At 62.6% G+C, this 14,821-nt stretch overlaps 2 non-coding genes and 1 pseudogene across 2 annotated transcripts; all 3 read right to left on the reverse strand.

Moving 5' to 3' along the window:
- Positions 1 to 3,129: 3,129 nt before the first annotated feature.
- Positions 3,130 to 3,248, reverse strand: LOC142866254 (5S ribosomal RNA). The gene has a single exon (XR_012916295.1). It is a non-coding gene; the product is annotated as a 5S ribosomal RNA (ribosomal RNA).
- Positions 3,249 to 7,025: 3,777 nt separating this feature from the next.
- Positions 7,026 to 7,144, reverse strand: LOC142866310 (uncharacterized; annotated as a pseudogene).
- A 3,782-nt stretch (positions 7,145 to 10,926) lies between these two features.
- On the reverse strand, positions 10,927 to 11,045 carry LOC142866255 (5S ribosomal RNA). The gene has a single exon (XR_012916296.1). It is a non-coding gene; the product is annotated as a 5S ribosomal RNA (ribosomal RNA).
- Between the last annotated feature and the right edge of the window lie 3,776 nt (positions 11,046 to 14,821).

Consider the following 14,821-nt stretch of genomic DNA (forward strand, 5'->3'; position numbering starts at 1 on the left):
CCTCCTGTGGCCCAGTCCAAGGGGCCTGGGCCTGGCCGGGGCTGCTTTGGACCCCGACCACCCTGGCGTGTGGACTCGCTAAAAATCGGCCATTAGATATTGGATTCCAGCTTCCTGGAGGTCATTTCACTAATGAGTGCACCGGAAAGAGTTTCCTAATCCATCTGTGAGGGTGGCAACTGAAGGAGAATTTTAAAGCTGACAGAATAGGCGAGGGAAGGCATAGGAGATTTCCACACCCAGCAAGGAAGACTTTCCCGAAATGGAAGAAAGAAACGAGCAAACAGAGACACCGGTAGCCCGCCCGGAAAAGAGTCTGCCCCTGAGAGAAAGCACCCTGACCAGGTTCACCCGTGGGTGGGTGGCGAGCTAGCGGCATTCAGAAGAGCGAGGCCCGCAGTCTGTGCGGAAGACACCTGCACTCGGGTGTGTGTGGCGGCGCGATTCACAAGCAGCTCTAGATGTTAAACCAAGGAGAAGCCAGGGAGTTCCCAACGCCCCAGGTGTCCTCAGCCCACGACTGGCTGCTGTGGGAATGCGAAGCCCGGCTCCTTGTCTCAGAGCGGGGTTCCCAGGAGGATCAGGCTGAAGCTGGGACTTGGCCTCAAAGTGTCCCCTCGCATGGCCACCCCCTTCCCCTTCCTGCTCCTCTACTCCTGGTGCCCCTCCATCCAGGGGCCAGACCTTAAAGAGTCACCGCAAGAGAATCCTGGTCCCAAAGGAGCCTTCTGGGGGACCGGTGCTGAGAGAGGTTGTGGGCATGGCCCGCTGGGGCTCTGCCCGACCCAGGGCTGAGAGATGCCACCTCCCAGCTCTGGGTCCCTGCAGGAAGTGTTGGCAAGCACAGGGCCGGTCCTCCAAAGGCCCAGGTGCAGGGAGCCCAGGCCAAGCAGCCTGTGGAAGAAGCCACTTGCCGTGCCACCCCGGGAACAGGACTGCAGGCCCCGGCCCTTCCCACCTCCTCCTCCTCCTCCTCCTCCTCCCCCCCGCCCCGCCCCCACAGGGCACAGGGCTCAGAGACACCTCAGACTCTTGCTACCCAAAGTGCAAAGGGCATCAGTTGCTCCTCCAACCCCCCCCCCGCCCAGCAGACCACGTTGTCCAGCCAGCCCCCGGGCCTCCCTGGGGTGCCCAGCACAAAAGTGCAGACACCCACCGGACCCTCAGTCTCAGTTTTCGGAGGTTTTTGCCACTCTAAGGACCCGCAGGCCAGCTGGGCCTTCGGGCAGGACAGAGAGCCCCGGAATCCGACGTGGAGAGCTGCGTGTACGTCCCCATCAGGAGGCGGTCCCCACCTCCGCGGCTCTCCCCTTGCGGGGAGCGGCAGCCCAGCCGGCAGCCGCAGGGCCTCAGGGAAGACACCAGGCTGGGCCCCCGCGGCACAGCGGGGGCACGTCCCCCGCACTCACGCGACTTAGGGACGGCTGCTGGAGACTGCTGCGGCCACCCTGCTGCCGGGTTTCTGGAGGGCTTCCTGGAAGCAGCATCCACACCAAGCCCTTGGAAGGCCCAGGCGACGGAGGAGCCGGTCAGGCAGGGGCCGAGGACGGTGAGAGGCCGGGCGGGAAGGAGCGTGTCAGGCAGGGGCAGAGGACGGTGACCGGCCGGGCGGGGAGGAGCCGGTCAGGCGGGGGCCCAGGACAGTGACGGGCCTGGCCGGGGAGGAGTGCGTCAGGCAGGGGCAGAGGAGACGGGCTGGGTAAGGGTTAGGGTTACAGTTAGGGCACAATTCACAATCCCAAAGACGTGGAAGCGACCCGAGTGCCCATCCATCCAGGAGTGCATCAATAAAATGTGGCGCGTGGACACCACGGAGTGCCATTCGGCTGTGAGGAGCAGCGGTGAGAGGGCGCCTCTCGTGTTCTCCTGGCCAGAGCTGGAACCCGTTCCAGTAAGCCAAGTATCCCAAGAATGGACACACGAGCACCACGTGAGCGCGCTCACCAGCAAATTGGTACGAACGGATGGACGCCTAAGTGGACAGAGAGGAATCACCTTCATCGGGTGGGTGTCGGGCGGGCGGGTGGGGGGAGGGGAGGGGCATACACATCCATTAGGCATGGGGTGGGTGCGCACCGACTGGGGGATGGGCGCACTTGAAGCTCTGACCCGAGGGGGGAGGCTTGGAGAGGGCAAGGCACCCGACCTTAACATTGGTACCCCCACAATACGCTGGAACAACATGAGAGGTATATGAATAAGAACACAGGGGGGGCCGGGCGCGGTGGCTCACGCCTGTAATCCTAGCTCTCTGGGAGGCCGAGGCGGGCGGATTGCTCCAGGTCAGGAGTTCGAAACCAGCCTGAGCAAGAGCGAGACCCCGTCTCTACTAAAAATAGAAAGAAATTAATTGGCCAACTAATATATATAGAAAAACACAGCCGGGCGTGGTGGTGCATGCCTGTAGTCCCAACTACTCGGGAGGCTGAGGCAGCAGGATTGCTTGAGCCCGGAGATTGAGGTTGCTGTGAGCTAGGCTGACGCCATGGCACTCACTCTAGCCTGGGCAGCAAAACGAGACTCTGTCTCAAAAAAAAAAAAAAAAGAACACAGGGGGGAGGGCGGCACGGGCAACACATGTCACCTGAATACTTGTACTCCCATCATCTGCTTGAAAAGAGAGAGAAAAGAAAATGCAATCCTAGAGGTAAGAGACACTTTTTAAAAATAATGAATCCGAAGAGAAAAGTAAAAGGAGGCCTGTGGAGCAGGTCTGGGTGTGACTCCGGATCCCCCAACATCAGGTGCCACCACCAAAGATTCCTGCGTGTAGCCCATAGAACCCCAAAAGCAACGGGATGAGTTCTGGTCACATACTCCCTCAAAATGACATCCTGGCCTTCTTCTGGAACTCCCTCCCCTCTCAGACTCTCAAGGTTTCCTCCAGCGTGTCGGTTCCCACAGAGCAGACCTTTGGTCTGAGACCTGACAGTCCAGATGCCACGCATGCTGCCGCGTGGCGGCGGTGTCGCGGCTTGGGACAAGAGGAGGCCCCACGGTGCGGGCTGGGGCGCCAGGCACCGCGCGGGCGCTGAGGGTGGGGGTGACCCCCACCCCGGGCCGCCGCCGCGCTCCCAGAAAGGGGACAGAACAAGAGGCAAGAAAAAAAAAAAAAAAAAAAAAAGGAGCAGCCTGTGGCACCCGGTATTCCCAGGCGGTCTCCCATCCAAGTACTAACCAGGCCCGACCCTGCTTAGCTTCCGAGACCAGACGAGATCGGGGGCGTTCAGGGTGGTGTGGCCCTAGACGGCGGCGGAGGGCGCCCCTGCCCCGCTCGAGAAGCCGAGCCTCTCTGGGCTTCCCCGCCGCCGCCTCCCGCCCCAGGCCCCGCGCCGGGCGGGGCCGGGCCGGCCGGGTCCCGCGGGCTCCCAGGGAGGGGGGTGATGGGCGGGGCGGGGCGGGGCGGGGCGGGGTGGGGGGCTGTCTCTCTATACACACACACACACACACTCACACTCACTCACACTCACACAAGATGCGCCTCCACGGCTGGACTCGCCAAGGTGGAGCCCTCCCAGCCCCCCTCGTCTCCTCGCCCGGCCTCCTTCACCTACCCGCTGCCCACCCCCAGCGCGTCGCTGCCGCTGACTGCGCACGCGCGGGACGCTCGCCCTTTGACCCCAGCCAGGGGCCGCCCTCCCCCACAACCCCTTTCAGCTGCGCCCCCCCCTCGCCCTGTGGGTGGGCTGCCGCCTATTCCCCCGGGCCAGGGCTGGGGCACAGCCAGTGTATGGGGCGTCTCTCTCTGGGGATGTGTCCCATGGGTGGGGTGGGGTGGCGTGGTTTGGGGGGCGCTGAAGAAATCAGTCCCCTCCATCTCCTACCTCTGGAAAACGCCCAAGCCCGTGGAGAACTGCCGGCACCGCTTCGTGGGGGCCGGGACCCTCCTCCGTGTCCTCCTGTGGCCCAGTCCAAGGGGCCTGGGCCTGGCCGGGGCTGCTTTGGACCCCGACCACCCTGGCGTGTGGACTCGCTAAAAATCGGCCATTAGATATTGGATTCCAGCTTCCTGGAGGTCATTTCACTAATGAGTGCACCGGAAAGAGTTTCCTAATCCATCTGTGAGGGTGGCAACTGAAGGAGAATTTTAAAGCTGACAGAATAGGCGAGGGAAGGCATAGGAGATTTCCACACCCAGCAAGGAAGACTTTCCCGAAATGGAAGAAAGAAACGAGCAAACAGAGACACCGGTAGCCCGCCCGGAAAAGAGTCTGCCCCTGAGAGAAAGCACCCTGACCAGGTTCACCCGTGGGTGGGTGGCGAGCTAGCGGCATTCAGAAGAGCGAGGCCCGCAGTCTGTGCGGAAGACACCTGCACTCGGGTGTGTGTGGCGGCGCGATTCACAAGCAGCTCTAGATGTTAAACCAAGGAGAAGCCAGGGAGTTCCCAACGCCCCAGGTGTCCTCAGCCCACGACTGGCTGCTGTGGGAATGCGAAGCCCGGCTCCTTGTCTCAGAGCGGGGTTCCCAGGAGGATCAGGCTGAAGCTGGGACTTGGCCTCAAAGTGTCCCCTCGCATGGCCACCCCCTTCCCCTTCCTGCTCCTCTACTCCTGGTGCCCCTCCATCCAGGGGCCAGACCTTAAAGAGTCACCGCAAGAGAATCCTGGTCCCAAAGGAGCCTTCTGGGGGACCGGTGCTGAGAGAGGTTGTGGGCATGGCCCGCTGGGGCTCTGCCCGACCCAGGGCTGAGAGATGCCACCTCCCAGCTCTGGGTCCCTGCAGGAAGTGTTGGCAAGCACAGGGCCGGTCCTCCAAAGGCCCAGGTGCAGGGAGCCCAGGCCAAGCAGCCTGTGGAAGAAGCCACTTGCCGTGCCACCCCGGGAACAGGACTGCAGGCCCCGGCCCTTCCCACCTCCTCCTCCTCCTCCTCCTCCTCCCCCCCGCCCCGCCCCCACAGGGCACAGGGCTCAGAGACACCTCAGACTCTTGCTACCCAAAGTGCAAAGGGCATCAGTTGCTCCTCCAACCCCCCCCCCGCCCAGCAGACCACGTTGTCCAGCCAGCCCCCGGGCCTCCCTGGGGTGCCCAGCACAAAAGTGCAGACACCCACCGGACCCTCAGTCTCAGTTTTCGGAGGTTTTTGCCACTCTAAGGACCCGCAGGCCAGCTGGGCCTTCGGGCAGGACAGAGAGCCCCGGAATCCGACGTGGAGAGCTGCGTGTACGTCCCCATCAGGAGGCGGTCCCCACCTCCGCGGCTCTCCCCTTGCGGGGAGCGGCAGCCCAGCCGGCAGCCGCAGGGCCTCAGGGAAGACACCAGGCTGGGCCCCCGCGGCACAGCGGGGGCACGTCCCCCGCACTCACGCGACTTAGGGACGGCTGCTGGAGACTGCTGCGGCCACCCTGCTGCCGGGTTTCTGGAGGGCTTCCTGGAAGCAGCATCCACACCAAGCCCTTGGAAGGCCCAGGCGACGGAGGAGCCGGTCAGGCAGGGGCCGAGGACGGTGAGAGGCCGGGCGGGAAGGAGCGTGTCAGGCAGGGGCAGAGGACGGTGACCGGCCGGGCGGGGAGGAGCCGGTCAGGCGGGGGCCCAGGACAGTGACGGGCCTGGCCGGGGAGGAGTGCGTCAGGCAGGGGCAGAGGAGACGGGCTGGGTAAGGGTTAGGGTTACAGTTAGGGCACAATTCACAATCCCAAAGACGTGGAAGCGACCCGAGTGCCCATCCATCCAGGAGTGCATCAATAAAATGTGGCGCGTGGACACCACGGAGTGCCATTCGGCTGTGAGGAGCAGCGGTGAGAGGGCGCCTCTCGTGTTCTCCTGGCCAGAGCTGGAACCCGTTCCAGTAAGCCAAGTATCCCAAGAATGGACACACGAGCACCACGTGAGCGCGCTCACCAGCAAATTGGTACGAACGGATGGACGCCTAAGTGGACAGAGAGGAATCACCTTCATCGGGTGGGTGTCGGGCGGGCGGGTGGGGGGAGGGGAGGGGCATACACATCCATTAGGCATGGGGTGGGTGCGCACCGACTGGGGGATGGGCGCACTTGAAGCTCTGACCCGAGGGGGGAGGCTTGGAGAGGGCAAGGCACCCGACCTTAACATTGGTACCCCCACAATACGCTGGAACAACATGAGAGGTATATGAATAAGAACACAGGGGGGGCCGGGCGCGGTGGCTCACGCCTGTAATCCTAGCTCTCTGGGAGGCCGAGGCGGGCGGATTGCTCCAGGTCAGGAGTTCGAAACCAGCCTGAGCAAGAGCGAGACCCCGTCTCTACTAAAAATAGAAAGAAATTAATTGGCCAACTAATATATATAGAAAAACACAGCCGGGCGTGGTGGTGCATGCCTGTAGTCCCAACTACTCGGGAGGCTGAGGCAGCAGGATTGCTTGAGCCCGGAGATTGAGGTTGCTGTGAGCTAGGCTGACGCCATGGCACTCACTCTAGCCTGGGCAGCAAAACGAGACTCTGTCTCAAAAAAAAAAAAAAAAAAAGAACACAGGGGGGAGGGCGGCACGGGCAACACATGTCACCTGAATACTTGTACTCCCATCATCTGCTTGAAAAGAGAGAGAAAAGAAAATGCAATCCTAGAGGTAAGAGACACTTTTTAAAAATAATGAATCCGAAGAGAAAAGTAAAAGGAGGCCTGTGGAGCAGGTCTGGGTGTGACTCCGGATCCCCCAACATCAGGTGCCACCACCAAAGATTCCTGCGTGTAGCCCATAGAACCCCAAAAGCAACGGGACGAGTTCTGGTCACATACTCCCTCAAAATGACATCCTGGCCTTCTTCTGGAACTCCCTCCCCTCTCAGACTCTCAAGGTTTCCTCCAGCGTGTCGGTTCCCACAGAGCAGACCTTTGGTCTGAGACCTGACAGTCCAGAAGCCACGCATGCTGCCGCGTGGCGGCGGTGTCGCGGCTTGGGACAAGAGGAGGCCCCACGGTGCGGGCTGGGGCGCCAGGCACCGCGCGGGCGCTGAGGGTGGGGGTGACCCCCACCCCGGGCCGCCGCCGCGCTCCCAGAAAGGGGACAGAACAAGAGGCAAAAAAAAAAAAAAAAAAAAAAAGCAGCAGCCTGTGGCACCCGGTATTCCCAGGCAGTCTCCCATCCAAGTACTAACCAGGCCCGACCCTGCTTAGCTTCCGAGACCAGACGAGATCGGGGGCGTTCAGGGTGGTGTGGCCCTAGACGGCGGCGGAGGGCGCCCCTGCCCCGCTCGAGAAGCCGAGCCTCTCTGGGCTTCCCCGCCGCCGCCTCCCGCCCCAGGCCCCGCGCCGGGCGGGGCCGGGCCGGCCGGGTCCAGGGGGCTCCCAGGGACGGGGGTGATGGGCGGGGCGGGGCGGGGCGGGGCGGGGCGGGGTGGGGGGCTGTCTCTCTATACACACACACACACACACTCACACTCACTCACACTCACACAAGATGCGCCTCCACGGCTGGACTCGCCAAGGTGGAGCCCTCCCAGCCCCCCTCGTCTCCTCGCCCGGCCTCCTTCACCTACCCGCTGCCCACCCCCAGCGCGTCGCTGCCGCTGACTGCGCACGCGCGGGACGCTCGCCCTTTGACCCCAGCCAGGGGCCGCCCTCCCCCACAACCCCTTTCAGCTGCGCCCCCCCCTCGCCCTGTGGGTGGGCTGCCGCCTATTCCCCCGGGCCAGGGCTGGGGCACAGCCAGTGTATGGGGCGTCTCTCTCTGGGGATGTGTCCCATGGGTGGGGTGGGGTGGCGTGGTTTGGGGGGCGCTGAAGAAATCAGTCCCCTCCATCTCCTACCTCTGGAAAACGCCCAAGCCCGTGGAGAACTGCCGGCACCGCTTCGTGGGGGCCGGGACCCTCCTCCGTGTCCTCCTGTGGCCCAGTCCAAGGGGCCTGGGCCTGGCCGGGGCTGCTTTGGACCCCGACCACCCTGGCGTGTGGACTCGCTAAAAATCGGCCATTAGATATTGGATTCCAGCTTCCTGGAGGTCATTTCACTAATGAGTGCACCGGAAAGAGTTTCCTAATCCATCTGTGAGGGTGGCAACTGAAGGAGAATTTTAAAGCTGACAGAATAGGCGAGGGAAGGCATAGGAGATTTCCACACCCAGCAAGGAAGACTTTCCCGAAATGGAAGAAAGAAACGAGCAAACAGAGACACCGGTAGCCCGCCCGGAAAAGAGTCTGCCCCTGAGAGAAAGCACCCTGACCAGGTTCACCCGTGGGTGGGTGGCGAGCTAGCGGCATTCAGAAGAGCGAGGCCCGCAGTCTGTGCGGAAGACACCTGCACTCGGGTGTGTGTGGCGGCGCGATTCACAAGCAGCTCTAGATGTTAAACCAAGGAGAAGCCAGGGAGTTCCCAACGCCCCAGGTGTCCTCAGCCCACGACTGGCTGCTGTGGGAATGCGAAGCCCGGCTCCTTGTCTCAGAGCGGGGTTCCCAGGAGGATCAGGCTGAAGCTGGGACTTGGCCTCAAAGTGTCCCCTCGCATGGCCACCCCCTTCCCCTTCCTGCTCCTCTACTCCTGGTGCCCCTCCATCCAGGGGCCAGACCTTAAAGAGTCACCGCAAGAGAATCCTGGTCCCAAAGGAGCCTTCTGGGGGACCGGTGCTGAGAGAGGTTGTGGGCATGGCCCGCTGGGGCTCTGCCCGACCCAGGGCTGAGAGATGCCACCTCCCAGCTCTGGGTCCCTGCAGGAAGTGTTGGCAAGCACAGGGCCGGTCCTCCAAAGGCCCAGGTGCAGGGAGCCCAGGCCAAGCAGCCTGTGGAAGAAGCCACTTGCCGTGCCACCCCGGGAACAGGACTGCAGGCCCCGGCCCTTCCCACCTCCTCCTCCTCCTCCTCCTCCTCCCCCCCGCCCCGCCCCCACAGGGCACAGGGCTCAGAGACACCTCAGACTCTTGCTACCCAAAGTGCAAAGGGCATCAGTTGCTCCTCCAACCCCCCCCCCCGCCCAGCAGACCACGTTGTCCAGCCAGCCCCCGGGCCTCCCTGGGGTGCCCAGCACAAAAGTGCAGACACCCACCGGACCCTCAGTCTCAGTTTTCGGAGGTTTTTGCCACTCTAAGGACCCGCAGGCCAGCTGGGCCTTCGGGCAGGACAGAGAGCCCCGGAATCCGACGTGGAGAGCTGCGTGTACGTCCCCATCAGGAGGCGGTCCCCACCTCCGCGGCTCTCCCCTTGCGGGGAGCGGCAGCCCAGCCGGCAGCCGCAGGGCCTCAGGGAAGACACCAGGCTGGGCCCCCGCGGCACAGCGGGGGCACGTCCCCCGCACTCACGCGACTTAGGGACGGCTGCTGGAGACTGCTGCGGCCACCCTGCTGCCGGGTTTCTGGAGGGCTTCCTGGAAGCAGCATCCACACCAAGCCCTTGGAAGGCCCAGGCGACGGAGGAGCCGGTCAGGCAGGGGCCGAGGACGGTGAGAGGCCGGGCGGGAAGGAGCGTGTCAGGCAGGGGCAGAGGACGGTGACCGGCCGGGCGGGGAGGAGCCGGTCAGGCGGGGGCCCAGGACAGTGACGGGCCTGGCCGGGGAGGAGTGCGTCAGGCAGGGGCAGAGGAGACGGGCTGGGTAAGGGTTAGGGTTACAGTTAGGGCACAATTCACAATCCCAAAGACGTGGAAGCGACCCGAGTGCCCATCCATCCAGGAGTGCATCAATAAAATGTGGCGCGTGGACACCACGGAGTGCCATTCGGCTGTGAGGAGCAGCGGTGAGAGGGCGCCTCTCGTGTTCTCCTGGCCAGAGCTGGAACCCGTTCCAGTAAGCCAGGTAGCCCAAGAATGGACACACGAGCACCACGTGAGCGCGCTCACCAGCAAATTGGTACGAACGGATGGACGCCTAAGTGGACAGAGAGGAATCACCTTCATCGGGTGGGTGTCGGGCGGGCGGGTGGGGGGAGGGGAGGGGCATACACATCCATTAGGCATGGGGTGGGTGCGCACCGACTGGGGGATGGGCGCACTTGAAGCTCTGACCCGAGGGGGGAGGCTTGGAGAGGGCAAGGCACCCGACCTTAACATTGGTACCCCCACAATACGCTGGAACAACATGAGAGGTATATGAATAAGAACACAGGGGGGGCCGGGCGCGGTGGCTCACGCCTGTAATCCTAGCTCTCTGGGAGGCCGAGGCGGGCGGATTGCTCCAGGTCAGGAGTTCGAAACCAGCCTGAGCAAGAGCGAGACCCCGTCTCTACTAAAAATAGAAAGAAATTAATTGGCCAACTAATATATATAGAAAAACACAGCCGGGCGTGGTGGTGCATGCCTGTAGTCCCAACTACTCGGGAGGCTGAGGCAGCAGGATTGCTTGAGCCCGGAGATTGAGGTTGCTGTGAGCTAGGCTGACGCCATGGCACTCACTCTAGCCTGGGCAGCAAAACGAGACTCTGTCTCAAAAAAAAAAAAAAAAGAACACAGGGGGGAGGGCGGCACGGGCAACACATGTCACCTGAATACTTGTACTCCCATCATCTGCTTGAAAAGAGAGAGAAAAGAAAATGCAATCCTAGAGGTAAGAGACACTTTTTAAAAATAATGAATCCGAAGAGAAAAGTAAAAGGAGGCCTGTGGAGCAGGTCTGGGTGTGACTCCGGATCCCCCAACATCAGGTGCCACCACCAAAGATTCCTGCGTGTAGCCCATAGAACCCCAAAAGCAACGGGATGAGTTCTGGTCACATACTCCCTCAAAATGACATCCTGGCCTTCTTCTGGAACTCCCTCCCCTCTCAGACTCTCAAGGTTTCCTCCAGCGTGTCGGTTCCCACAGAGCAGACCTTTGGTCTGAGACCTGACAGTCCAGATGCCACGCATGCTGCCGCGTGGCGGCGGTGTCGCGGCTTGGGACAAGAGGAGGCCCCACGGTGCGGGCTGGGGCGCCAGGCACCGCGCGGGCGCTGAGGGTGGGGGTGACCCCCACCCCGGGCCGCCGCCGCGCTCCCAGAAAGGGGACAGAACAAGAGGCAAGAAAAAAAAAAAAAAAAAAAAAAGGAGCAGCCTGTGGCACCCGGTATTCCCAGGCGGTCTCCCATCCAAGTACTAACCAGGCCCGACCCTGCTTAGCTTCCGAGACCAGACGAGATCGGGGGCGTTCAGGGTGGTGTGGCCCTAGACGGCGGCGGAGGGCGCCCCTGCCCCGCTCGAGAAGCCGAGCCTCTCTGGGCTTCCCCGCCGCCGCCTCCCGCCCCAGGCCCCGCGCCGGGCGGGGCCGGGCCGGCCGGGTCCCGCGGGCTCCCAGGGAGGGGGGTGATGGGCGGGGCGGGGCGGGGCGGGGCGGGGTGGGGGGCTGTCTCTCTATACACACACACACACACTCACACTCACTCACACTCACACAAGATGCGCCTCCACGGCTGGACTCGCCAAGGTGGAGCCCTCCCAGCCCCCCTCGTCTCCTCGCCCGGCCTCCTTCACCTACCCGCTGCCCACCCCCAGCGCGTCGCTGCCGCTGACTCCGCACGCGCGGGACGCTCGCCCTTTGACCCCAGCCAGGGGCCGCCCTCCCCCACAACCCCTTTCAGCTGCGCCCCCCCCTCGCCCTGTGGGTGGGCTGCCGCCTATTCCCCCGGGCCAGGGCTGGGGCACAGCCAGTGTATGGGGCGTCTCTCTCTGGGGATGTGTCCCATGGGTGGGGTGGGGTGGCGTGGTTTGGGGGGCGCTGAAGAAATCAGTCCCCTCCATCTCCTACCTCTGGAAAACGCCCAAGCCCGTGGAGAACTGCCGGCACCGCTTCGTGGGGGCCGGGACCCTCCTCCGTGTCCTCCTGTGGCCCAGTCCAAGGGGCCTGGGCCTGGCCGGGGCTGCTTTGGACCCCGACCACCCTGGCGTGTGGACTCGCTAAAAATCGGCCATTAGATATTGGATTCCAGCTTCCTGGAGGTCATTTCACTAATGAGTGCACCGGAAAGAGTTTCCTAATCCATCTGTGAGGGTGGCAACTGAAGGAGAATTTGAAAGCTGACAGAATAGGCGAGGGAAGGCATAGGAGATTTCCACACCCAGCAAGGAAGACTTTCCCGAAATGGAAGAAAGAAACGAGCAAACAGAGACACCGGTAGCCCGCCCGGAAAAGAGTCTGCCCCTGAGAGAAAGCACCCTGACCAGGTTCACCCGTGGGTGGGTGGCGAGCTAGCGGCATTCAGAAGAGCGAGGCCCGCAGTCTGTGCGGAAGACACCTGCACTCGGGTGTGTGTGGCGGCGCGATTCACAAGCAGCTCTAGATGTTAAACCAAGGAGAAGCCAGGGAGTTCCCAACGCCCCAGGTGTCCTCAGCCCACGACTGGCTGCTGTGGGAATGCGAAGCCCGGCTCCTTGTCTCAGAGCGGGGTTCCCAGGAGGATCAGGCTGAAGCTGGGACTTGGCCTCAAAGTGTCCCCTCGCATGGCCACCCCCTTCCCCTTCCTGCTCCTCTACTCCTGGTGCCCCTCCATCCAGGGGCCAGACCTTAAAGAGTCACCGCAAGAGAATCCTGGTCCCAAAGGAGCCTTCTGGGGGACCGGTGCTGAGAGAGGTTGTGGGCATGGCCCGCTGGGGCTCTGCCCGACCCAGGGCTGAGAGATGCCACCTCCCAGCTCTGGGTCCCTGCAGGAAGTGTTGGCAAGCACAGGGCCGGTCCTCCAAAGGCCCAGGTGCAGGGAGCCCAGGCCAAGCAGCCTGTGGAAGAAGCCACTTGCCGTGCCACCCCGGGAACAGGACTGCAGGCCCCGGCCCTTCCCACCTCCTCCTCCTCCTCCTCCTCCTCCCCCCCGCCCCGCCCCCACAGGGCACAGGGCTCAGAGACACCTCAGACTCTTGCTACCCAAAGTGCAAAGGGCATCAGTTGCTCCTCCAACCCCCCCCCCCCGCCCAGCAGACCACGTTGTCCAGCCAGCCCCCGGGCCTCCCTGGGGTGCCCAGCACAAAAGTGCAGACACCCACCGGACCCTCAGTCTCAGTTTTCGGAGGTTTTTGCCACTCTAAGGACCCGCAGGCCAGCTGGGCCTTCGGGCAGGACAGAGAGCCCCGGAATCCGACGTGGAGAGCTGCGTGTACGTCCCCATCAGGAGGCGGTCCCCACCTCCGCGGCTCTCCCCTTGCGGGGAGCGGCAGCCCAGCCGGCAGCCGCAGGGCCTCAGGGAAGACACCAGGCTGGGCCCCCGCGGCACAGCGGGGGCACGTCCCCCGCACTCACGCGACTTAGGGACGGCTGCTGGAGACTGCTGCGGCCACCCTGCTGCCGGGTTTCTGGAGGGCTTCCTGGAAGCAGCATCCACACCAAGCCCTTGGAAGGCCCAGGCGACGGAGGAGCCGGTCAGGCAGGGGCCGAGGACGGTGAGAGGCCGGGCGGGAAGGAGCGTGTCAGGCAGGGGCAGAGGACGGTGACCGGCCGGGCGGGGAGGAGCCGGTCAGGCGGGGGCCCAGGACAGTGACGGGCCTGGCCGGGGAGGAGTGCGTCAGGCAGGGGCAGAGGAGACGGGCTGGGTAAGGGTTAGGGTTACAGTTAGGGCACAATTCACAATCCCAAAGACGTGGAAGCGACCCGAGTGCCCATCCATCCAGGAGTGCATCAATAAAATGTGGCGCGTGGACACCACGGAGTGCCATTCGGCTGTGAGGAGCAGCGGTGAGAGGGCGCCTCTCGTGTTCTCCTGGCCAGAGCTGGAACCCGTTCCAGTAAGCCAAGTATCCCAAGAATGGACACACGAGCACCACGTGAGCGCGCTCACCAGCAAATTGGTACGAACGGATGGACGCCTAAGTGGACAGAGAGGAATCACCTTCATCGGGTGGGTGTCGGGCGGGCGGGTGGGGGGAGGGGAGGGGCATACACATCCATTAGGCATGGGGTGGGTGCGCACCGACTGGGGGATGGGCGCACTTGAAGCTCTGACCCGAGGGGGGAGGCTTGGAGAGGGCAAGGCACCCGACCTTAACATTGGTACCCCCACAATACGCTGGAACAACATGAGAGGTATATGAATAAGAACACAGGGGGGGCCGGGCGCGGTGGCTCACGCCTGTAATCCTAGCTCTCTGGGAGGCCGAGGCGGGCGGATTGCTCCAGGTCAGGAGTTCGAAACCAGCCTGAGCAAGAGCGAGACCCCGTCTCTACTAAAAATAGAAAGAAATTAATTGGCCAACTAATATATATAGAAAAACACAGCCGGGCGTGGTGGTGCATGCCTGTAGTCCCAACTACTCGGGAGGCTGAGGCAGCAGGATTGCTTGAGCCCGGAGATTGAGGTTGCTGTGAGCTAGGCTGACGCCATGGCACTCACTCTAGCCTGGGCAGCAAAACGAGACTCTGTCTCAAAAAAAAAAAAAAAAAAGAACACAGGGGGGAGGGCGGCACGGGCAACACATGTCACCTGAATACTTGTACTCCCATCATCTGCTTGAAAAGAGAGAGAAAAGAAAATGCAATCCTAGAGGTAAGAGACACTTTTTAAAAATAATGAATCCGAAGAGAAAAGTAAAAGGAGGCCTGTGGAGCAGGTCTGGGTGTGACTCCGGATCCCCCAACATCAGGTGCCACCACCAAAGATTCCTGCGTGTAGCCCATAGAACCCCAAAAGCAACGGGACGAGTTCTGGTCACATACTCCCTCAAAATGACATCCTGGCCTTCTTCTGGAACTCCCTCCCCTCTCAGACTCTCAAGGTTTCCTCCAGCGTGTCGGTTCCCACAGAGCAGACCTTTGGTCTGAGACCTGACAGTCCAGAAGCCACGCATGCTGCCGCGTGGCGGCGGTGTCGCGGCTTGGGACAAGAGGAGGCCCCACGGTGCGGGCTGGGGCGCCAGGCACCGCGCGGGCGCTGAGGGTGGGGGTGACCCCCACCCCGGGCCGCCGCCGCGCTCCCAGAAAGGGGACAGAACAAGAGGCAAAAAAAAAAAAAAAAAAAAAAAGCAGC

This window comes from Microcebus murinus, unplaced genomic scaffold (assembly GCF_040939455.1).
Source record: "Microcebus murinus isolate Inina unplaced genomic scaffold, M.murinus_Inina_mat1.0 scaf002_hap2_Mmur4.0, whole genome shotgun sequence".
Classification (NCBI taxonomy): Eukaryota; Metazoa; Chordata; class Mammalia; order Primates; family Cheirogaleidae; genus Microcebus; species Microcebus murinus.